General features: G+C 44.5%; 1 pseudogene; it reads right to left on the minus strand.

The window, feature by feature from the left end:
• Positions 1 to 18,746, minus strand: part of LOC100484286 — a 38,712-nt pseudogene extending 19,966 nt beyond the window's left edge.
• Between the last annotated feature and the right edge of the window lie 6,798 nt (positions 18,747 to 25,544).

Here is a 25,544-nt window from a genome sequence, read left to right on the forward strand (position 1 = left end):
CAACAATAACGGATTTCTGGGCTTTGTATAGAGGTAACAATGGGGCGCCTGGATGGCTTAGTCGGTTATGCATCTGCCTTTGGCTTAGGTCTTGATCCCAGGGTCCCCACATCAAGCCCCACATCGGGCTCCCTGCTCAGTGGGGAGTCTGCTTCTCCCTCTTGCTCTCCCTCTGCCCCTCTCAACATTGTGCTCACTCTCTTTTTCTCTCAAATAAATAAATCCTTTAAAAAAAAATAGGGGTGGGGCACCTGGGTGGCTCAGTCGGTTAAGCGTCTGCCTTCAGCTCAGGTCATGATCTCGGGGTCCCAGGATCCAGCCCCACATCAGGCTCCCTGCTCAGCAGAGAGCCTGCTTCTCCCTCTCCCTCCACCTCTCCCCCTATTTGTGCTCTCTCTTTCTCTCTCTCACTCTCTTTCAAATAAATAAATAAGATCTTTTTTAAAAAATAGAGGTAAGAATGGCAGAGGAAAGAATAGGTAAGAAGTTTCTTCTATCAATTTCTTATTTCTCAGACGTATATATTTGCACGTAGACACATGAGTATATAGCATACTACCAGAATGCTACAAGTGTTAGTCTTCTTTACCAAATCGATTTTCTATTTATTACGGCATAGGCCTTTAGAGATCATATCAGTCTAATCCCCTCAATTTACAAACAAGAAAAATAATACCCTCAAACTTAAAGGGTATTTCCTAAACCCCCATCTCCTGACTCCTCGTCCAGCACTCCTCTCACTCAATCCCACCTCCTTAGCAAGTGTATAACCAAAAGGAAATGTCTAAGACCAGTTCAAGATAGGAATAAGATGTTGCCACTGAATCTGCTAGAAAGTTGAACCCCCATGCAAGGTGCCCTGTCAGTGGGCAGAAACCCTGCCAAGGACTAGGAACAAAGCATTAAAGTCTTAGTTGGGGGCAGACACAAGCCTTTGTCTGGTGACAGAATTTCTCCAATCCTCACATTGCTCACTCCACCTCCAATGGGACAAGGTAGGACTAGTCAGAGGTGGCGTCCTCAAGAGCAATAGAACAAGCCACGCTGAGAGGGGTCAGCTGTTAAGACACTGCAGATGTATTAACCGCTGAGCCCAGCAAGATCTGGGCTTAGTCTATGAGAGGAAGGAGCAATTGTGGGCCCTCTGGTTCTCATGAGGTTAACGACATTCTCTTCATCCAGCCAAGAGCCTTCAGTACCCAGAACTGAAGGGAGACCAACATTCTCTGGCCAGATTCACCAGGGTATCCACATTTTGCCATGACCTATGTCCTCTGTAACTGGGCGAAAGGTCAGAGGAAGCAAGAGTCTGACCAAACGGGGCAGAGGGGACACTAAACTCAGCAGGTGACCCCAAAATACGACTGCTGACCCTGATCCAAGATCAAGATTCCAAGGGGGAATTAGAAATACCCTTCATGGGAGACTTACATGGGACTTAGTCTGTTTGTTTTTAAACCACCAGGTTATTCTTAGGCACAGTGTTTCATAAGGTCCCCAAGATAAGCCAGGGTTTGGAAGGTCAATAGGAAATAGGACTTATGGGAAAAATTAGGTCATCCCTGGTTCTAAGGCCTCAGAGGGCCAATAATCTAAATGGCTTTGCTTTTCGAACTTTAGGCAATTGCTGGGGGAATGGGGTGGGAGAAGCAGTTCAAACTGTAAAACAATGTGGAAAGCAGACATGGTGTGAATAATCTTAATAGAAAGATCTTTTTTCTGTAAGTAGGAGGACTTGTGCCTCAGTAGAATTTTAGGTAGAGACCTCCACATAGATTATTGTTGGCATTTTAAATTTCTTTCCCTTTCCTCCTTTCTCTCAACTCCCCCAAATAGCCTCTGCTCACTGAGAAAACAAATTCAAAATGCCAAATAAATCTTCACTCTGACTATAAAACTCCAATGTGCAGGCATTCTGTCACTACTTGTTATTAAGTCATTTGTTTCCAAAATGTAATTTTTTCCCCTTTTTTCTTTCTTTCAAACTTCCCCCACCTTCGGTGCTCCCAATCAGCTGTTTTTGAAAACTTACCTATCAGGCAGGTCAAGGAGAGTTTTATCAGCGTATTCCACCGGACTGCAGAAAGGGAGGTTAAGTGGCAAGATCAAGGACACAGAGCCAGCCAGGAGCAGAGCCAGAGCCTGGAGGCCCTACCACCCAGGGTTCTGCATGCCTCATTATGACACAGCCTCTCCAAAACCCTTGCTGAGACTGGAGTTCCTCCAGCTTTTATTGTCACCATTAAAAATATTAATGGCCCAAGAATCCAAAAGCCCAACTAGAATTTTCTTGAAATGCCTTACCATGGTTGAGGCATACGCAGCGTGAAGCATCGTTAAACTGCACTGCCTATGGACCAAGCAACAGAACCCTACTTGTGAAACTATGGGGGTACTCCAGGGCACCCTTATTATGGTCACTTTCTTAGTAACGGGAGCCCCATTCCCATAGCACTTTGCCGTCAACATCATCATTACCGGAGGCAGAAATTATACCTGAGATGTTAAGATACATTTAAGTGCCAGCTTTTCTTCCCAGGAGGGCATTAGTGAATCACTCCTCTGCCTCGCCAGCCCTTGTCTTTAATGCTTTGCAATTGTTCCTTCCATATCTGTGACGGGAGCCCACTGGGGACCGCCAAGCGCTGGATTCAGAAGGATCCTTCCGTTCCCAGGAAGCCAGGCTCTGTGGACTTCAGGTGTGACCCCCGCCCTGGCAAAGCTCCGAACCTGGGAGCACCTCCCATAATCATTGTCAGCAGTTGATCTTCCTGACCATGACCCTGAACTGAAGGGATCAGAGCCACTGCCTGAACCTCACCAGTCAGGGCAAAACGGGGCGTGTTCCTGGCCCACCCAGGCTTACTAGTAAGATATCTATCAATATAGCAACGCTAAACCCGATTTAGAGCACAAATCTGGTGCTTTCAATCAACATTTGGACTGTTCACGATGAGAAACTGGGGGCTCTAATTTTAAATTCTAATTTTAAGGATTCATACTGCGCTATTTGATGCCAAAGTAGAAAGTCCTCAAAGGTCGATCCTGGATGACATTAACCTGAATCTACCTGGTAAGAGCATGCGAGGAAGGACACCTACTTTCTAATCTCGTTTCCATCTGCAACGAGCTTGTGACCAAGTCACAAGGCCTCTCTCCGCTGTGTGAGTTCCTTATCTGGGGAAAGGCAGCACTTTCTGTTTGACCCACAGGTGCTTCACAATGACATTATGTGACACGAGCAAAGACACATGGTGAAATGGAAAGCTCTCTGTTCAAGAGGGAGACAGTTATTATTTCTTTGCTCACTTGTGCTAGCATCGTGCCCTATGAAAACTTGAGGACTCCGGTCGGCCAGTGCCAACGTCAGTCAGATTTTAATCACCCCCGGTGTACTCTAATGTTTGTCCATTATAAGCTTCGTTTTGGTGTATTTCTTCTCTTTTTAATAACGACAATATAGTTGTCTACCTCTTCATAGTGTGTGTGTGTGTGTGTGCCCACACACTTGTGTTCTTATCTAAATCTTTCAGTGACACAGGACTCAGTTTTCAAGGAATTTTTTTTTAACGTATTTCCTGCTAAGGAAATTTTTCTCAGACCTTCTCTCCAGCACCTACCTAAAATTAAAGGCTGCCATGCAGCCTGCAGAGTAACCCCAGACTTGTATTTAACCCCGTCTTGTGATGTTAAGGGATGGAAATGAACAGGAATTGCTAAGATGATTACTAAGCCTAAAAAGTGTCCATAGCCTCTGTATGTAAATAAAACAAAACAACAAACAAACAAAAAACAACAGCAGCTACAAAACCAAAAACCTACAGATTCTCACAAGTAATTTGCCATGGAAAAGAGAGACAGAGAGAGAGAGGTGAATAAAAGAGATTTAAAGAGACTTGAAGTCATATTTTTTTAAAGATTTATTTATTTTTTTGAAAGAGGCAGGGGAGGCAGATGGGGAGAAAGGATCTCAAGCAGATTCCCCGCTGAGTGGGGAGCCCGACTCGGGGCTCAAGATCATGACCCTGAGATCATGACCTGAGCCAAAATCAAGAGTTGGACGCTTAACCAACTGAGCCACCCAGGCACCCAAAAAAGAGACTTGAAGTCGTATTGATACATAATGCCCGTGAGGACATTTTTACCTCTGTGGTAATCTTTCCAAAAAACCCATAAATTCAGACTAGATAATGTGAAAACATCAAATAAATCCCAACTGCAGGACTTTCTACAAAATCCCTGATCAACATCAAGGTCATGAAAAACAAGGCCGAGATGCTGTCACAAATTGGAGGAGCCTGAAGCATCATCATGACCGAATGTATTATAGTGTCCTGGATCCTGCATCAGGAAAGGGCCATTAGGAGGAAAATTAGGGAAATCTGAATAAAGCCTGTAGGTTAGTTAATGGTAATGGACCAGTGTTATTCTCTTGGTTTTACAAATACGCCGTAATTTTTGTGAGATGTGAACATTACTGGAAACTGGGTGAAAGGTACACGGGAACTCTCTGTACTATGTTGGCAACTTTTCTGTAAATCTGCAATTATTCCAAAATAAACAATTTATTTTAAAAAGGAGAGAAAGAGAAACTTAATAAATATATCAAACAAGACTTATTTGACTCTTGACCAAACTATTTAAAAAATTGGTTTACGAGACAGCTAGAAATATAAGCACTGGACATTTGATAATATGAAGAAATTGTTAATTACTTTTAGGTATGCTAACGGTATTGTGGTTATATATTTTTTTAAGGAATCTTTATTTTTTTTTATTTTTTAAAGATTTTATTTATTCATTTGACAGAGATAGAGATAGCCAGCGAGAGAGGGAACACAAGCAGGGGGAGTGGGAGAGGAAGAAGCAGGCTTCCAGCAGAGGAGCCTTATGTGGGGCTCGATCCTAGAATGCCGGGATCATGCCCTGACCCGAAGGCAGACGCTTACCACCTGAGCCACCCAGGCGCCCCAAGGAATCTTTATTTTTAGAGAGACAAACTAAAATATAGATGAAATGATATAATGTCTTGAATTTGCTTCAAAAATAACACAGGAAGGGAGGGTTGGTGGGGGTATCCGTTAAACAAAGCATGAATAAATGTTGAAAATGGGTGATAGGTCTATGGTAGTTCATTACTCTATCTTACCTTCTTTGGTTATGTTTGCCATTCTCTAGAATTAAAAATATTAATTTGGAAAATCCATAATCCCCCATATTTTGATCACACAGCATTATCTCCACCACTGTCCTGGCCACCTCAACCACTTTCCAGTTATTTCCATTCAGCCTCCTATTCTCACCAAACCCACCAGCCAGCTTCGGGGTCAAAGTCCCCCCTGGCTCTGTCCATTCACGTGGGCATGTGGAACTTCCTCAAGAATGCCGGGACATCATCACCCAGCTGGGAAACCAACCCCAGGGAACCTGAAAAGGTCTTCCCATGCCCCAGGGGGTCACAAGGGCCACGGAGCCCAGGAGTGAGGAAACAGGGTGGTTATCATGAGTCTAATGGCAGCCCCATCCTTCAGCCAACTCTAGGAGCAGCGAGGTCCCTCTTCTCTCTCAGTGATGATTTTGACATTTTAGTTTCTTTCAACCTCAAAGCAAATTGAATCTGAACGCAGATGAGCAGGAAGAGAAGTGACGACAAGTCAACGCTTAATTTTAATGCAGAAGTCTTATTAAAGAAACAGCAGGATGCTGACAGGAAACTGTTTGTAAGTAGAAATAACACTTATTATAACAAGTCAGAACAGCAGGCAGATAGGTTTGTTTGTTTGTTAATTATATCTGGTTTTATTTTCTAATGAGTGCCTTAAGAAAGGGGGGAATCATTCTGACAGCTGTTTGAAACCAACTTTTAAATCCTCTTAGAAAGATGATATGGAACAGGAGCGATCGGATTCTATGAAGCAAGAGGAGGTCTCCCCCATCCCCTTTTGTGGATCAAATCTGTGAAGCTTAATGATTTATAATCCCGTAAACGAGTATGTAAATTCCTGCTTTAACTGATGCAGGTGTCAACAGATACAGAAAGTTTCTTGATCAAAACATACATGGAATGCATATGTAATTTGCCCGCTTATAAAGAGTAATCTATAGGCCTTCTCCACGTATGACATTCCCGGAGAGAATAAAGCATATGTGCCTTTAGAGGCAAGTGTTAACTTTATCCAGATTAACAACTGAATGACTACACACCATGAATCAGGAAAGATGGAAATTTTTAAAATGAGGACTCAAATGAGAAAGGGAAAAAGAACTATCTGGGGAGCAGGGCTGGGAGTGAATTAACTGGCAATAGTGTTTTTAAGTTGCCCTCGGGGTAAATTAAGCCATCTGCTTTTTTTTTTTTTTTTTTGCCAGAAATGAGTAATTACTAAAAGGAGGCAGCAGAGTTCACATCTTGGCATTTTTATCCAGAGTTAAGGTTTCACATTATACAGTCACACTCTATTTTTTTTTAAGACACTTTATAATGTAACTATAAATACCTGCAAAACCAGTCAAGGATACCTCAGAGATCAGATGTATGCAGGCAGAGAGGTCTGAATCATTTCAACAATAGCATAAAATATATACGTGAAGGATAAAAATACAATAATTAGGGGGAAAAGCAGATTTGACCAGATGATCCAAAGCATCATCTCAGCTCCCAGAGGGATTGCCCTCCCTCCTTTTCCTTTGGCACTTCCCTTCCCCCAGAACAACTTCAAAACTCTGCTTCAAAGGTGCCTCCTACAGGAAGCCCTCCCTGGTTAACTGACCTGATCCTTTCGTTCTACTCATTGCTACAAGAAGCATGTCTATAGTTTACATTGGCCCTTATCAACTTGTTTTATATCGTTATTAAAGTGTTCCTCTGCCTGCCTGTGTGTCTTTATTTTATCTACTTGCTTCTGGAGAAGTTCTTTTTTTTTTTAAGATTTTATTTTTTTTATTTATTTGAGAGAGAGAGTGCATGTGTGCTTGCACAAGTGGAGGGAGCACAGAGTCAGAGGGAGAAGCGGGCTCCCTGGGGAGCCCAATGCAGGGCTAGATCCCAGGACCCTGGGATCACAACCTGAGCCCAGGGCAGATGCTTAACTGACTGAGCCACCCAGGCACCCCAGAGAAGTTCTTTAAGTACCCCGCTGTGTCTTCCATTTTTCTGGGTATGTCCCCAGGGTGCTGTTTGCAAAGAGGACTCAAGAACATTACCGATGGACTTTGTAGAGCCACAATCAAATTTATGGCTTGGGCTTGGGCTTTGAATCCCTTCTAAAAGTTTTGGAGGGAAAATGTGCGATTAGATAAATAATTTTCATTAGATCCTTTTAAGCCTCTCTAAACCTGTTGTTTTGGGGTTTTTTTTTTTAAGACTTTATTTTTTGAGAGAGAGAGAGCACAGGAAATCTCACCCCAGGAGCAGGTGGAAGAACAGAGAGAGAGAGACAAGCAGACTCCATGCTGTGCCCCACGGGGCTGGATCTCACAACCCCAAGATCATGACTCGAGCCGAAATCAAGATTTCAGCTATGCTCTGCTGACTAAGCCACCCAGGCGTCCCTAAACCTGTTTATCTGTTGTGTAGGAATAATGAGAAATTCCCCTCCTCTCCCTCCCTCTAAAAAATAAATAAATAACTGGCTATTCTTGTTTCCATCGAATCAAGGGTTTCTTCAGGCTTGCCTGAATTTTACAAATAAACTCAAAAACCGGCCAGTGGGCAAGATCCAAGGCTGGGTCAGTGCTGATGCGGAGCTCAGGGTGGCAGCGCCTCCTTCTCAAAAGGACTGGCTTGGCAGCATTCTCAAGTTCACCAGACGACTAGGGCTGGGGGAAATCTGGCACAATAAAGAGGTCTAAATTCCTTTAGCCACTGACTGTGGAGTCCCTCCGGGCAGAAAGAAGGAAATAGAATTCTTTATCAAATTCTCAAGTCCATGGAATTCTGGCAAACCACAGCCATGTTTCATTCAAGACGGGGATGAAGTAAAGTAGGGCAAGAGGTTGGGAATCCGTTTCCTAGGAATGGAAGTAATGATATTTTGAAAATGGAATTTTTCACCTTCTCTTTATTAGTATCCAGCATCCTCAGGAGCCTGTCCTGAGGCTGCTTGAGCAAAGACATTTAGGCTTGCCCTTAGAATTTCGTCTATGTTCAGATTTGGAAAGGGAGGAGAACTCAGTGGGAAGAAATACATCCTTTCTGGCATGGCGCCAAGGAGAGCAATCCAGTCTGCAAAATGCCCCTTCTTAGATTTTACTCCACCAGCACCTAGTGAACCTTCTCCCCAGAGTCTTCAAGAAAACCAGTGGAAGAGGTCGTGCCAACAATGAGGAATGACTGTATGCAAAAAAGCTCAGGTGTGGAGGTAGGAAAGAAATGAGGCAAGGGTCAGACAACTAAAGAAAAGTGGCAAAAGCAGACCTTCCCATTCACAGCCCCGGTGATGTCCCCCAGCTGCCACATCGTGGTGATGCCGGTAGCGGGAGAAGCCTGAGAACAGGGAGCCGAGCAGAGAGAGCAGTGGCAAATGTCCAGGGACGGAGTTCCAGCCACTGTGCCAGCACTCATCAGCTATGACCTGACAGCGTCTTGTGCCGTCTAGACCTCGGTTCCCCCATCTGGAAAGAAGCACGGGCTGGCTTCATCGGTGTGCATTTGCTTTAATGCTCTGCTGTCACCAGCCTGAAATTCTGGAAATTCACCACATTGTCATTTTGCCCTGGGCCCCACAAATGATGTCACCGGTCCTGAAAGTGAAGGTGGGGTATTAGTGGTTCTGGTTAAATTAATTGATTCATTTACCTTATTTTGCTTTAAGTTGTCTGTAAAAGTATCCTATGAAATCAGTGATGAGAGGATAAAAACTAGAAAAAGCACACACTTGACCGTAAATATGCCGTATTGGCAAATGATGTGCTCTTAATCAACCGGCTGCTCCAATTAACTGATAAGGTTAGCTTAACTCGTCCATGTAGACTAATTGTCTTAAGATACCGAGTTACATACTAAACACTAAAATCTGTACTGAAAGTATTTGAATCCTCTGGCTCTCTCATTGCCAGGGGATGTTCATTCTAAACCATAATTCTCATGGAGAAATAGGACATAGAAAATGTGTGGTTGTTTTGGTTTCTGGTTATCTTAACGATGTCAATATCATAGTAACATTCATAATAAAAAAAATTTGCTAAAAACTGACTACGAGTGGAGATCCTTGTTAGACTCCGGATTTCAGATTTAGGATTAGGATCCAAGTCAGGATTAAAGTTAGGAGTAAGGATTAAGGTTAAGGGTTAAGGCACAGTACCTGACCTGGAAACAGTGGAATCTGGACAGACCAGACTATTCATGTATATAAACAATACACAAACACATACCCACACGCACACACAAGAGCAAAAGAAGGAAGTCTTGGGTAAGGTCCAATGAGCCTCCGAGTCACAGACTGTTGTAAGATTCAGCGGAGGGGGACTCGCAGGAAGCAGGAAGCCAGTGCAAGCCATTACGGTCCCCTGGTGGACCCCATGGTATCACTTGCTGTGGGATTCTGTAAGTTTGGGAGCCACCATGGAATCAACGAATGTGTGGTGAACACCCATTTCTAAGAGGCAATGGCTAGTTTTATGGAGCTATACAGGTGACCAAGTTAAGGTTCTGACCTCCACATCATTCCAACCCAGGCAAGTCATGAACACAGAGGTCTGACCGAAGCCTCACCAGTGAGCCACCAGCACCACCCCCATCAGCTGAGTGACAAGAGGACACATAGAAGATGAGTCAATAGAATTCTCTTTGCACTATTGATTGAGACATTGAGTTGAAAAATGAGAAAAATATCAATCAGGGAAATGAAAAGAAGCAGACTTCCATCAGCAAACGTGCTCCCAGAGAATGCGGTGAAGGGGAGAGGCTCTAGTTTTATGCATGAGCTGACTGACAGGCATTTTCCAAATCCTATTTGCTCAGGGTGACAATCGCAAAAAACAATGTCGGGCTACTTTTTTAAAGTAAATACACAGTGTAATTTTGCCTCGCTTTAAGAAACCCTGGGTTCTTCAATCCCAACAGATAAATCACTGACACACTCCTGACTCTAGAAAATGTCTCACCACAAGATGGCCTTAAAAAGTCAACTCCCATAGTAGTACAATTTAGGTAGAATTTGACTTGCGACAAAAGAATTTATATGCAACATTGAAGCAGCACATCTGCTACGTAAAATCAGGTAGCCTTGCGGTTGATCCAGAGTCATAAATACAATAAGAAGCAGTCATTCTTCACCAACATTATTCAATTGAGAAATCGGGAAGAGCAATCTGAACAATCTTCCTGTCAGTGTCTGTATTATTAGACTGCAGCTTTCCAGTTTCCTGTATGTTGACAGGAAGCTGATCTCCTGAAGTAGAAAGAATAAGACAACACATACCCACAGGATCATTTCTTCAGCCCCGTTAAATATGACTCAGGGCCAGCGTGTCTACACGGAGCCACTTCATCTGCAGTGGAAAGTCTGAAGGAACAGATTGGCTTACAGTGTTTCCAGGCCAAGTTCCAGAATGGAGTATTTAGATGATGATTGGTGAGCACTTAAAAATTAAGATGTGATCACTCAGAGTCTGCCTGGGTTCACTACAAAAAAAAAAAAAAAAGGATAAGCGACATCTTTTTTCATTTAGAGCTACTTAATATACCAGTAAAGTTGAGAAAAGCCATAGATGAAACTCAAATTTCAGCAATGTATTCGATTAAGTCATGAAATTGTCATAGACACAGTGGGGGAAAAAATGTGGGTTCAATGAAAATGCAATTATATGGATTTGAATTTTCTTGAGCAACCATACTAAATGGTTGATGAACAGACTCTTGTGACCTGTAGGGAGGACCTTAATGGTGTATCGTATGGCTCTCTCCTGCTCGGCATTTTATAAATGTCCAGAATGATTTAGAAAGCCTTGTCACCAAAATCACATAGTATACAAAACTGGAAACCTAACATTAGATAGCAGAATCTGGATTCAAAGATTTTTAGTAAGGCGGAAGAAAAAATCAAAACCAACAAAATATAGTTTATTAGGGAGAAATGTAAAATTCTACATCTAGGATTCTATATAAGACAAAAGACAAAATCTGGCTTAATGGAAGGACATGTGATGGAGAACCAGGTGTTTCAATTGGCCACAAGTTTTATACAGGTCCTTAGTGAGTCATGGGTATTAAGAATAACAACAAAAAGCCAACAGACTCTTGGCAGATAACATTTATTTTCTCCTTGGTTATCAAGGATTCTTCCTTATACTATTTGAATTTTCCAAATCTTCTACAATGAGGATATGTTATTTTTTTATGAACAGAAAAAAACTACTCTTAGTATTTGAAAATATTTAAATGGCTGTCTATGGAAGTTGGAGCAGACTACTCAGTAGAGTTTTAGAGGTTGAAACTAGGAAAAATGACTTGAAGTTACAGAAGACAACTTTAGGCCAAGTATCCAGCTCACAGCGGAGTGAGTGCCTATCCCTGAAAATGCCCGTGTAAACGTTGGCTAACTACAGAGTAGCATAGCACAGCACAACAGTTAAAAGCTCTGGCTCTGCCAAACTGCATGGGTTCGAATCTTGACTGTGCCATTTACCACTCATACGACTTGAGCCAAGCATTCCACTCTCTCTCCATCTATATAAGATGCATGATGGTAACTACTTAAATCATACTTTCCCATTATTAAGGTTATTAAGGGCTAAATGCATTCATCCATGTAAATGTTCTTAAGGCAACAACTGACCTATGTCCAATAAACATTAGCTATTACTATATGTCATGAGTCATATGGAAAGGATTTCTGCTTTGCTTAACAAATTACACTACGTGATTAGTAAGGGTTCCCTCCAGTTTCATGATCTGATTGTTCTAGGTGGAAGAACACCTTTCCTCAGGTGGTACTCCCATTACGCCAAGAAATGAACAGAATCCTAATAATAAAATCATTTCAGGAGAGCTGAAGATACTACAAAAGAGGAAGTGCTCAGAGGCTATACAGAATTTCGCAGGTCTCATTACCAATAATAGGAAGTAGGCCCAGCAGTACTGGATGTATAGACCAAATCCATGAATTAAAGCCCCAATGATGAGACAAAGGATAGAGCATAGGTGAAACAGCCAGAAGAAGAGATAGCCAAAGAAATTAAAGAAAACAAGTGTCTGTATTCATTCATTCATTCATTCAACAAATGCGTTTGCCAAGCGCCTACTATGTATTACTAGGCACTCTGCTGGCTCTATGCACAGAAAACCAGGCACAGTCCTTACCTTAATGGAGTCTCCAGGCAGCGAGAAATATATTTTAACCAAATACTCACATCAACAAATAAAAAAATTACAGCTGTGATCAGTGTATGAAGGAGGAATACCCAGGGCCAAATGGTAGAAACTTGCCCAGGTCAGAGAGGTCAAGGAAGATAGCCCCGAGGAAGCCATGACTGAGCTGAGATTTGAAGAATGGATGGAAGTTACGGGGTGAAGAAGGGGAAGAGCACTCTGGGCAAAGAGTAACAGGTGAGAGGCAGCATACCAAGTAAAAGGAACTGAGAGAAGGCCAGAGTGGCTGGAGTGTGAAAAGCACGGCAGAGCATGGTTTGAGATAAAGCTGGGTGGGTGCGTGGCACTGTGGTCCTGTTAAGGAATATTGTCTCCTCAAATAATGGGAAGCTATTCAAATAAACTTTTTTAGGTTGGGGTAGCAGCAGGACGTGAAGTTCAGATAAAGAAATTCCTCTGGATACATGGTAGGAGGTGGAGATCAAACTGACTGCAGACAGAACAATAAGGAGGCATTTACAGTAATCCAGCAAGAGGTGATGGTAGCTTAGACTAGAATAATGGGAATGGAAGTCGGGAGAAGAGTATGGGTTCAAGAGAGGTTTAGGAGGCAAAATTAAATGTGAAGGATAAGGCAGAGGGAAGGGTCATGGTGACTCCGAGTTCTGGCCTGCTTCACCCTTCAGTGAAACAGGGGGCACTGACAGGACTGGAAGGAAAGATCAAGCATTTGGATTTGGATGAGTTATATTTTGGATGCCTGGGAGATTTCCAAGTAGAGATGTTAAGTGGGAAGTTGGACATGTGAATCCAAAGCTCAGAAGAGAGGCCTAGGCTAGGGAAACATTTTCACCATGAATAAAATATAGAATAAGAAAAAAAACATGTCTAGGATTGAATCTTGGGTATTTTAATATTTATTGACCTGGGAAGAAAAGATAAGTCTGCAAAAGAGATAGTAAATGGGCTGTCAGGGAAGATAGAGGAAACAAGAAGAATCTTGCGTCAGTGAAGCCAAGAAAAGACTGTTTCAAGGGCAGGGGGTGGTCAGCAGTGTAGACTACTTCTGAGAGGTCAAGGAAGATGAATGACTTCGCACAAGCCAGCACAAACAAGCTGTTTGGCTGGGTAGATGGGGCAGGAGCCAACCTGATAGTGACCTGAGGATTGAATGAGAAGTGAGCAAGCAGAACCAGCAAGTATAGATATTCTCTCTTTAAGTCTCTGGAAAGCGGAAAAGAAAATGCGATAGTCTGAGGAGAATGTGGGATTAGGATAGTGTTGTCTCCGCTCAACCTCCCCCACTCTCAAAGGGAGCCTTAGGTATGCTTTCAAGCTGATGAGAAGTATCCAGTTGATAAGAAGAGACTGAAAATGAAAACATGAGGAGAAAGCATGCAGCACAGTACAGCGACAAGGGACTGGAAAGTAGAGATGGCCAGGGGACTTGCCTTTGGGCCAGAGACACAAGGCAGGTAGAAGTGCCTGGTTGCAAGGTAGTCACAAATGGTATGACTGTGCCGGTGGAGAGTGAAGCCCTTGGCGTCAAAGCTCCATGTTGCTCCCTGGTTTAGGATTCCAAGCAAAATATTTATGAGAAGTTGGTGAGAGACTACCAAAGAAATCCTATCTCATCTGTCTCAGAGACTGGGTCCTCGCCCAAAATTGAAACAGTAGCAGCCCCTAGGGGTGAGAGTTCTCAGGAATCTCTTCTGAGTTGAAATCCAGACCAATCATTTTCTGAGGCAATGATACCAGGTATGTGTCCTCACTCAAGTCACAAAATTATTTCCCAGAACCCCAATGTTTTGCAAATAAGGAAACTGAGCTCCATCCCTAGTTATGGCTCGTCTCAAGCAGAACAGAAGAATTTGGAGTCTGCCTGGGTTTCTAAAGTGCAGAATACCTGCATGGCATGAAGCCATCATCTGAGACACCGTGTCCCACTCCCAGGTCTCACAGAGTCACCGCAAGGAAGGAAACCCACTTAGTCTTGAACATCTCCTGGGTGCCAGGCCCTGTGTCCTTGCCTTTGCAGACCACTATACCGTTCAATCCCCACAATACTCCATGACATCTGGATCCGAGCTTCTACCCGAGGCGAGAGAAATCTGCTCTGCTGCTTTGCTGAGAGCTCCAGGCTGGTTCTCTGACGGCCCTGGAGGCCTTTGTGAATGACCCCAGACTAACCGGGCCTGCCAGGCCCTGGATGAGGTAGGTGTTTGGGTTTCTGGCATCGCATTTCTGTGAGCACATCCATACCTCTCCCAGCCAGCCCTACTGCTGGGAAAGGTTTTTATTTTTATCTTCTCAACTTTCCTTTTTTCCAAGTTGTGTTCCAGACAAGTATCTGTGGTCATTGCCCAATAAAACAGAAGTACACAAATGTCATGTGATGAGAGAGAGAAAAAAAAATAAGAGCAGGGAAGATTTTTCTGCCTACTTACCAGGGATCTAATACCTTATTCTTTTTTAAGCCAACAACCTCAACTCCAATGCCCACTGCCAAAACCCTTCTCATCTCTCAGGTGACGCAACCAGAGTAGACCACTGAGCAAGGCTTCTAGGTGGAGACGAGGTTTCCAAGAAATAGGAGGTCAGTCTCCACCCTTCCCCATTTCTCAACTGTATGTTCAGTATGTCTTTGCCACTAGGGACCTGTAGGATTAAGTTTCCTTGTCACTTGTCCCCCTACCATAATGCAATACTCTTATGAGAATATCTTCTTCTTCTTTGATGTTCTGGATTTCTATCAATTTTTCTTGGTATCTTTTTCTTCCCAGCTTCATAATGAGGTGATAGCAAAAGCATAAGTAGAATGCAGAAAATTGATCACCCGACTCAGAAAAGCAGTCCCTAAAGAATTTGCTCCTAAAAAATCAGCAGCTCCAAACCCAAAGGACCTAATCCTTCACAGGGCAAGTAAACACAATGTGTCCATAACCCCGAGCGCCCTGAGGATTGCTGAAGTAGGTCAGAGACTCAGAAGGCTGCTCTCCTACCCAGAGGAATTGCTACTCCCTTGGCTCTCCAACCTTTGTCCTCCTGCCCTGCCCTCCCCGCACTCCTCCTCGGAAAATCAGGGAGGCTTTCTTCCCACAAGGTAGCACAGGCTGGTCCCCAACTGAGTTCAGTGATGAATCAGTCAACAAAAATTTATTGAATATCAGCTACATGAGAGACTAAACGTCCTTTCATTACCTATATTCTGTGTCGCTCATTAAGAATGAGGAATATAACACTTGGAAAACACATACTGTAGAAATGCTGAATAATAATGATAACTAATAATAACTCATCAGCCTAGCTGGAAAGCAGATTTCACTAAAGTGGATAAGATTACCTGCGGAGTACAATGCATCCACTGAATAGAGTGAGTCAGCACCCACACACTGGTGCTATTTGTAAAAGTGATACCCTTTATTCAGCTTTTAAGTCACACCTGGCATCCAAAGCCTATCTGTTTCTCAAACACAAGGCCCTTGAAAGCTTTTCCTTTTGAATATACTGTAGCATTGTCTTATTCACTAGAGTGAGTTCAAGTTATGGGCTCTTTCCCCAAACAAGATGAGGTAGGGAGAAAAATGTTGATGTACATTTATTGTGGGTTCAATTCATTCACTCATTCATTCATCCGGTGAGCAGTGCTGCGTGCCTGCGAGGCCTAAGGCATAATGCCAAGTATTGAGACCCCAGGGTGAATAAGATACAGCCCTGCTCCCGAGATGCTCACAGTCCAGCGGTCACCTACACAAATGATAGCAATCAAGTGTTACGGGTGCCATGACAGAAACCTGTAGAGTCATTACAGTAGGGGCCCCCCAAAGCCATTATAATGGTTCTAACCAAGGAAGGTCATAGAAGACTTCACAGAAGAGATGAAGAGGGATGGCTTGGCCAAAAATTCATGACGTTTGAGATTCTCATCCAAGCTCAATGCATTCTGTCATTACATTCTGCTCTATACATCCTGTCATTAAGTGATGAATCTTTCTAGATACAAAAGAATTTGTTATTTCTGGCATAATGATAGACACGCTTAGGAGCTGTGGTATTCACTCCGTCAATATGTGCAAGATGTTTTTAATTAAGGTTTGTGGTCTCTACATTCTTCTACAGAACAATCCACAATGACTGTCAGACTTCTAGTCCTCAGCTGGTTCACCTCCAAACACGAGAAAGCAAGGATCTCAACCCATTCTGGAAATACATTCTGGAAATACTAGTAGCCCAGTAGCTACTAAAGTCACACATCCTAGAGTTGTGACTTCACCATTTAAAACATACGTGGTGAATTTGAATCAGCTCCGTAGTTTAGTTAATAGTTTTGTACCAGTGTCAGTATCCTCATTTTGAAGACTGTACTCATGTTTATATATATGGTTGTTAAAATTGGGGAACTTGGGTGAGGGACTATATGAGAAATCTCTCTGTTAGTTTTGCAACTTTCCAACAAACTTGAAATTAGTTCAAAATAAAAAATAAATATACGTGTGTAAATACATATGCGTGTATGTATATATTTACGTTTTCATGAGATCAGGGCTACTCCAATGTCTTCTACAAACACTTGATTATCAATCAGATAAACTAAATATGGAAACTGAAAGCAGGTATTTAGAAACTTTTATAGCAATTTAACATTTCCACAATATTTAAACATATGATCATTTTCCTGGAAATTTATTTTTATTGCATTTTTTAAAGTATCAATCTACATTAGCATTCTCCAGAGAAATAGAACCAAGGGGGATGTGAGTGTGTGTGTGTGTGTGTGTGTGTGTGTGTGTGTTGTGTGTATGTCTATAGAAAGAGAGAGAGATCTATCTCACAGAAGTGATGTAGTCCAAAGGCAGTCTGCTGGCAAGAATTTCTTCTTGCTCAGGGAAGTTCTGTCTTTGTGCTGGTAAGACCTTCAATTGATTGGGTGAGGCCCACCAATGTTACAGACATAATCTGCTTTACTCAAAGTCTGCTGATTTTAATGTTAATGTCATCCCAAAAAACACCGTCACAGAAACATCTGGAATAATGTTTGACAAGATATCTGGGCACCATGGCCCAGCCAAGTTAACATACACCAAAAAATTAACCATTACATAATCCACTGGAAATTGGAAATTAAAAAAACAAAAAAGCCCTTCACTGAAGATAGCTTGAGAAGCATGGTATAAAATAACTTTAGGGACACCTTGGTGGCTCAGTCAGTTAAGTGTCTGCCTTCAGCTCAGGTCACAATCCCAGGGTCCTGGGATCAAGCCCCATGTCAGGCTCCTGGCTCAGTGGGGAGTCTGCTTCTCCCTCTGCCCCTCCGCCCTGCTTATGCTCTCAATCTCTCTCAAATAAATAAATAAAATCGTTTAAAAAATAACTAATAGTCTACCAAATAGTTGCATTAATAAAAAGTATTAAGAAAGAATATGCTTCTTGTAGGAACAGGAGGAAATACTGGGAGTAGTGCCCCAGCTGAGATGTGGAGGAGAATAGACCCACTTTTTTATTTTTACCAATGAACCTAAACCATTAAAATGCACCTTGCCCCTTGATACGGTTTGCATGCGCTCGTCCAGATGTTCCCCTACTTTCTCAATTCAAAGCATCTTAGCGGCTCAGTAATCTTTTCACAGAGCCCCTAGCTCAAAAGAAAGACAACAGAAATATTATTTAACCAGAAGTTAGGTTCCAACAACTCAAATGTTTGAAAAATAGACACGTAAGTTCAAAAATATATATATATATATTTGCTATTGTTGTTGCTGTTCTATTCTTTTTTTTTTTTTTAAGATTTTATTTATTTATTTGACGGAGAGACAGCCAGCGAGAGAGAGAACACAAGCAGAGGGAGTGGGAGAGGAAGAAGCAGGCTCTTAGCAGAGGAGCCCGACGGGGCTCGATCCCAGAACGCCAGGATCATGCCCTGAGCCGAAGGCAGACGCTTAATGACTGAGCCACCCAGGCGCCCCTGTTGTTGTTCTATTCTTAACCAGAGTTACGTACAAAAGGAAGTATATGCCAACTGGACCCTGAAAGTCTTCTTAAAGCTTGGAACCTGTGTCTCTCCACACTGCCTTTCACTCGATACTGCATTTTAAAACAACCGCTGGAAACCCAACTTCTCAGAGACAAGACGTCTTGGAGAGGAAGGGAGCACAGTCCGTTGCTGAAACGGTGAACGATCTTGACCTCGTCATTCTCGTGGTGTCCCATAGGGGTCAACATCACCATGTTTCCCTCGCCATGTCGCGTCTGCCTCAGTGGCCCCTGTGAGTTTGCTGTGGTGTCCCAGGCCCCTGGCACGTAGTTTGGGACTCATGGCTCTATCCTTTTTCCCTTTCTGAATCTGTTCTCTCACTTGAAAAACATAAACATCTACTTCAGGTGCCTCGCAACCACCTCTGTTAAACCTGGGGTTAGCACACGCTAACGTGACCGCCATGTTAGGCTCTGGTCTTTGGCTGCTGCCCTCCAGGAGCCCTGCATTCCTCCCTCTGTCTTGCGTCTGTGATGAAGGCTGTAGATGACCGGAAGGACCCCAATGGCTACGCACCCCAAATATGTGCCTCAGAGAGCACAGCAAAATCTTTTGCTCTCCTATGTATTACTATAAAAATAGCTTTTAACTATATTTTTAACAGTTCGATCAAGACTGAAAGCAGAACAAAATTAGGTATATATTGGATACCTTTCTCACTAATTGTTGCCATTCTCAATCACATCTTAATCTAATCCTGATTTTTCTATCCAATTCTATTTATTTCACTCACCCCAAATTCCTCTAATTGTAGTGAAAAGTCCCTCGGGTCATAGAAGTAGCTCTGGTGGTAGTGTTTTGGGACTTAAGCATAGTGTGAAGACAAGCGCTCTTTTTTTTTTTTTTTTTTTTTAAATCTGGGTCAATACCATCTCTTCATCATCAGGGTCATTTTCATCATCATAATATAAACTAGTTATCCTGTTTCGGTGGTGTCAAGAGTTAGAATGATGACCTCCCTCTCTCTCCTATTCTCAGTGTTTTCCTGGCTCATTGCTTATAGGCAGGGGCAAGGGGAGAGGGACACATACATCTCTTATCTTCCGTTGTTGCTGGGCGGATTATTGTCTCTCCCTCTCTCTCTCTTTTTATGAAGATCTTCTAGGTTCTTTTATCTACTGTTCACTACCAGCTACATACAGTTGGTACAACCTGCCTCCGGCATGAAGCTACTGTCTTGTAATGGAGACCCTATTCCCTCACTAGGGACAAATCCAAGCTTATCAGAACATACTTTTTAAAGCCTCCTTCATAATAAGCAGCGCACAATTTTGGGTAGTGGCACAGAGGGGTTTAGGGCTCCGGGACAGGTATCTGCTACCAGAACACCAGAGAGCGGTGTCCCCCACTGCGGCTCCCATTTCCCCAGCCTGGTGTTGAATGTCCCCCTTCTTTCCTGCTGGAGCTTTTTTATAAACCAGTTGTCAACAAATATATTGGATTCTTTATACTTTAATCCGCGTCACATTTGAAAGAGTTGAAAGAGTTGGGCGCATTATTCATTCAACTCTAGCTCCTTTCCGATGACCTCGGGGGGATTAGCAGGATACCTGTTTGGAGCAAGGTATCCCAGAAGCCACCTCGCTGTGTTTAGAATCCAACCGGCACACAGCCGTCAGTGGGAAGGCTGATGAATGGTGTTCAGTAAAAATTAAAAGCCTTGGAAAAGTACAGGCCCCGGGGCCAGAACAAAGCAGCTGAATGATTGTTCCTTCTGGGAGCAGAGGTGGGAGCATTTTCTTGCCCTGCTCATGGGGATAAAAGTGAAGTCAAAACTTCTTTGTAACTGTGACTCATTATCATCAGAAGGCCTTCCTGCTTTTGCAGAGCTAATTTCTTGAGTGGTAAATGAAGGGTCTCTCACAGTGAGCGCTGATGGAGGAAGAAACAGAGAAGAGGTACAACCGAACCCCTAAACATGACCCGCACTGTGAAACAGGAGGGAGATTTCTGAAGCAATGAGAGAGGCCAGCCCACCCGCAGCTCTCCCTGGGCCACATTCTCTTCCTTCCTGACTCATCAGATTTCTTTGGGAAAGCCTGCAGAGAAGGGATTAGGAAGCAGGCAAGGCAGCCAGCCTTTTCTGGCAGCCTGGGGCATTTTGATTTCAGATTCTGCAAATCTTCGAGAACAGACTCAGAGTGCTAGTGCTCCAGGCTGGAGGCCAGCAGCACAAAGCACATCAGATGGTCGGCGCCCCGGGCAAGAGACCCAAGGACTTTCCTGAGGGCAGCCCCTCTCCGGAAGTGAGAAGATGTCAGAACAGGTTTGCCTTCTTGAAACGTGCAAATGTCACCAGCCGGGAGTGGCAGATGCCAAGAGGCGTCTGAAAACAAATCTCCATCTGGTAATGGGTTAGGCTTCCTGGTACACAGATTAGAATAGTTTGAAACAAAGTGTCGGAAGCACCGGTTTGGCTTTTCACATATTGTTATGGGCTCTGGGTCATTTCCTGCCTTTGGAATTTATTTCCTCTCCAGGTTCCACAAAACCTGCTGAAAGACAAGAAAGAGGTTAGGGTTTTTCTTTGCCTCGCCTCGGGCCCAGCGAAGGGGCAGCTCGGGGCCTGTTTCTCTGCAGAGGCCCCATCTTCCCGGGCTCCTGCCTGCTCCCTCTGAGCTGCTCCCACCGAGCTGAGCCGGGAGTAGTGAAGCTTTGGGAATAGAATAAATTAGGGAAGGGAGCCCCCTCCAGTTGAGTCAGATGAATCCTCTTGTTCCTCGAAAACCAAAGGGATTGGGAAGGGTGAGATGATGCCTTCCGGAGGGGCCCTCCCTACCACCAGGACTCCATGCGGGGAAGCAGGCCATCTTGCAGGGAGGAGGCTGAAAGCACCGCCACCCCGCCCCACCCCGGCCTCCTGGAGGCAGCTGGAGGGCCAGATGGATGCTGCGGACAGTGGTGACATTCGAGGCACAAGGGATGACCTGCTTTGTTTTATTTTATGAAAATTCATTTTCCACGCCTTATGCCAAAAACCATTTAAGACAGCAAAAACTGCCTTCCTGGCAGCACTTCTGTGCTCATTTTGGGCACTTTGAAGCAGATGCGAATCCTTACTGCAAGATCCCTCTGCAGCCTGCAGCCCCCAGGCTGCCCTGAGGGCCCACTGCCGCTCTGCAGTGCAGAGACCCTGGCAGGGGCCAAGGTGAACCCTTTTACTCGGAGGGCAACAAACTTCAAGCAGAGACGGCTGCCACTGCTGTTCCTCGGAGTCTGGAAAGGTCTGTCTCTCTGGAGAGTGACCCATGGTCACAAGTTCCTTCTGCAAAGCCAGCTCATGCAATCCTTGCAGTCAGGAGGAAGCTCCTGAAGTCTGTTCACGTGTCCAGAGCCCATCTCTCTCTAGACTGAGAGGTCAGAGTTCACAGCCTGCGAGACGTGGGTCATTTTGACCACAACCCTCAATCTAGACACAGCTATCCTGGCAGTAAGCGCTCCGTCAAGGTCAAGGAAGCACCAGCAGGCGATCCCTGGATCCCGGTGCCTCCAGTCCCCAGAAACAGAACCCCAAACTCTCTCCCCTCCCCCGCTGCCTTGAAAGGAGGCCAGGTGATTACTGTGACTCAGGGGAGAATCATATGACCTTTCCAAAGCACACCGTGTCATCGGGTGGCCACAGAAAACATCTCCCGTGACTTTCACAGAAACCCTTCCAAAAACATTTAGGAAGTTCCAGGGGAAGGAAGGAAGTAGCTAGGGACAACGTTGGCTCTATAAATAAGCAGGGTCAGAAACACCTGTAGGGTGTGATTTTTGAACCAACAAGACTTCCGCCCAAGGGCCCCACCCTTCCCCCACAAAAGAGCACTCGGGCACATTCGGGCAGCCCATTTCCGTGTAGAAGTGTGACCTGGGGCTGGGAACTTTGTAAGCCTTTGTCTCAACGGTAGCGGATCTGAGTGCACAGGTCTGGCGGGGGGCCAGGAGTCTGTGTTTATATCAAGCCCACCTTCTGATGCTGGTACAGGTGGTCTGTGGCCCACACTTTGGAACACTATGCTGAAAAGAATTGTGGGTCATTGTCACAGTAGCACAGATTAACTGGTAATACAGGAAAGCATTGCACAGGGATTGCAGGCCAGGCTTTGGCCCTCTGTGCGGCCGTGGGCAAGACAATTTAACACTCCCAAACCGAAGGCCTCTGGACCAGTGGGTGACCTCTAAAAATTGAGATGGGGACTGGTTTCTTAACGATGGCACACAAGTCTGCGAGGTATAAGGGCTGGTGCAAAAGGTCATGGCAGCCAAGACTAGTCCAGCTTGTCCTAAATACTCAGTAAAGCTCTGTGGTACAGAAAGTCCCGGAGGCCAAGGAAGACCCTCTTGGCCCGGGGCTACAGTCCTAGTACCTGAGATCTCCATACCGGAACCCAGCAATAGATACTTCTTTCTTTGCTCTCTGCCATTTCCAAATAGGGAAAAATGAAAGAGAGAAGATTTAATTCATTCCACGCTTTGTCTGTGTAGGAGTGCTGGCAACACTGACTCCATCTCCAGCCCTCTCTCTTGTTCGTGCCCACACAATGACCGCCCTCCGGGCTACATGTTGGAAGCCCTGTGGAAACTAATGGATGTCCCCACTGGAATGCGGGAGGGCTCATTCTTATCTTTCCCAAAGTTGTGCACAGAAGTCCCCACATCAAGTAACTAGTAGAGATGAATGTCCCACTTTAGAAAACTACCCTGTGACCTCACCACCAGGCCCCTCGCTCCATAGAAGCTGGGGATTTAGGTCCAGACCCAGCAGAGAACAGCTGAATGTGTCCTGCCCTGGGTGGTCTGTCCGTCCTCCCACCGCCTCATCTCCCCTGTTGGTAAACTACCCCGAGCAAAACTCTCCGTAAATGGTACGGAGTGCCTTGCTTTGGTTCTTGGTCTGAAAGTGCCTTGTCAGACTGGAGAATAGATTACTGACCCTCCTTCACCTTCTAAGAATATCCATTACTTTTTAAATCCTCAAGTAACCCTAGTATTCTTAGCTCCATTTTGAAGATGAGAGAATTACAGATTAAAGAGATTGACTGACTTTCCTATATTCCCAAGATCTCGTGGCTATTGAGTGCTTGGGATGAAATTTGAACTCGTGTCTGTCCAGGTACAAGTTCCATGTTCTTTCCACAAAGCCACCCATAGCTAAAAGTCATGCTGTGGCCAGTCCGAAGGCATGGATGTTCTGAGACCCTCAAAATGCCCTCACTCTTTCCGACCTTTATCCATCCCTGTTATCTACTCTGTTTAAGAAACTCACTTTATCTTTTTTTTTAAAAGATTTTATCTATTTATTTGACGGGGGGAGGGGCAGAAGGAGAGGGAGAAACAGGCTCCCTGCTGAGCAAGGGGCTCGGATGCAGAGCTCGATCCCAGGACCCTGGAATCATGACCTGAGCCTGAGCCGAAGGCAGCCGCTTAACCGACTAAACCAACCAGCGCCCCAAGAATCTCACTTTATCTCTAATCTTTATTCCCCCCGACCTCCAATAATCCCGCAGCCTGGCTCTTTGTTACCCCCACAATGTCTTTACCCCCCCCCTCCCCCGGGGTAAAATGTCACATCTTTCCTGGGCCCTGGAGGATTTTTGGATCCACAATTACTCCAGTTACTGATTTGAAGACCAGTGGGTCCTAGAGAACGCATGATATCGCCAGGGGTTTCCACGGACTGAGGGCCCTCCAATGCTCAAGAGGCATTTGTGGGCTTACTGACGCAACAGCCTTCCCTCCACCCCATCCCCCCACCCCATCTCTTCTCAACTCAGGGCAGAGACGCAGAAAACCTGGGTCAGCCAGCCCCCTGCTATGAAAGAAATGGTGCCCCCTGAAACATCAACATCCCAATAATAGATTATTCCGGGATGCTGGGCACCCCCTAGTGGGAGGAATGGAGAGAGAAGCCAGACTGTTTTGATGCTGTTCTCAGTCATCCATCCACCCCCAGCTTCCTGCCCCTCAGCCACCTTCGCCTTCCAGGCCTTCTCACTGTTCTAGAATGATTCATTCTTCCCACGATGATTGGGCCTTTTGCCCCATAAAGCCCTCCCTGTCTTTACAGACATAATGAACTAAAATTAAGCAGAAGGCAACACGGGCAGAACAGCAGGGAAACCTTCCTATTGGGAGAGCTCTTGAAACCCTGAAATCCCTTATAAGGCAAACTGATTAAGACCCAACTGCACTGGGCAAAACAATAGAGAATATCTTGGAAAGATATTTTTTTTGGAAGTGAGGAGGATAGGGAAAGGCTACTTTCCTGGTTTAAAGATATATGCTAATGCCCACATCTGACACCCTCAGATTTCAGACTTACATTAATTCCCTGTGCTGTCTTATCCCTTCTAGGGTCAAGAGAACACCCAGCATTTACCTATTTTGGAAGAAACAGATGAAACCCTGTCCCAGCAGGTGGGTGGCCTATCTGGGGACTGGGCAGACATACCACCATGGGACATTCCAAACATTTGTCACTATCACTTAACTCTTTAAAGACCAGGGCCATAGGGCACCATTACAGGGGATGAGCCCTATTACACTGAATCAACAAGCCATTTTCTGAATACCTACAATACGCAAGCTCAGGCAGGCTGATCAGCCTTATGCATTTTTAAGATCTGCCTACATCTACTTTCGTTCTTTATCCAAGAAAGGGCCTTAATAAAAGACAGAGAGAGCCAACGTATTTGAATGTGTGCACGAAGAATTCCTTTGAGCATAATGCACCGTCCATATTTTAGTTTGATGCCTGATCATTTGTTCACTGGGCAGGGGTTCACCAATCTCGTCCTGGGGCTCGATGCCTGTTCCCAGGGGACATTACAATTACATAGCGCCCCACCTGGTTGCTACGGTGGTCTGACTTGTTCCTGGATCAGAGCCATCAACTCATTAGTGCCCATTCAAGTTGATCTTCTCTGGTAAGTTCCCTGAAAATGTATTAATAATGCTAGCAATTCGAGTGCAGGATTTTCACCGGCCTCCTCTTGAGCCTCGTCCCTTGGACAGTCTAATCTTACAACTGCTTTCAGTGTCGATCCCTTTCATCTTCTCAGTCATTCGATGATGTTCATCTCTCTGACAACCAAGAACTTTGGGAAACTTTCTCTTTCAGGCACCTCCGTTTTGGGGTCCAGACTGGCAGCCTTTCAAACTCGCCAGAGGCCTCGCAGAAGGCAACGTGCTGTGGAGGGTTGGAGGGCAAACTGAACA

This window comes from Ailuropoda melanoleuca, chromosome 4, assembly GCF_002007445.2.
Source record: "Ailuropoda melanoleuca isolate Jingjing chromosome 4, ASM200744v2, whole genome shotgun sequence".
NCBI classification, from domain to species: domain Eukaryota; kingdom Metazoa; phylum Chordata; class Mammalia; order Carnivora; family Ursidae; genus Ailuropoda; species Ailuropoda melanoleuca.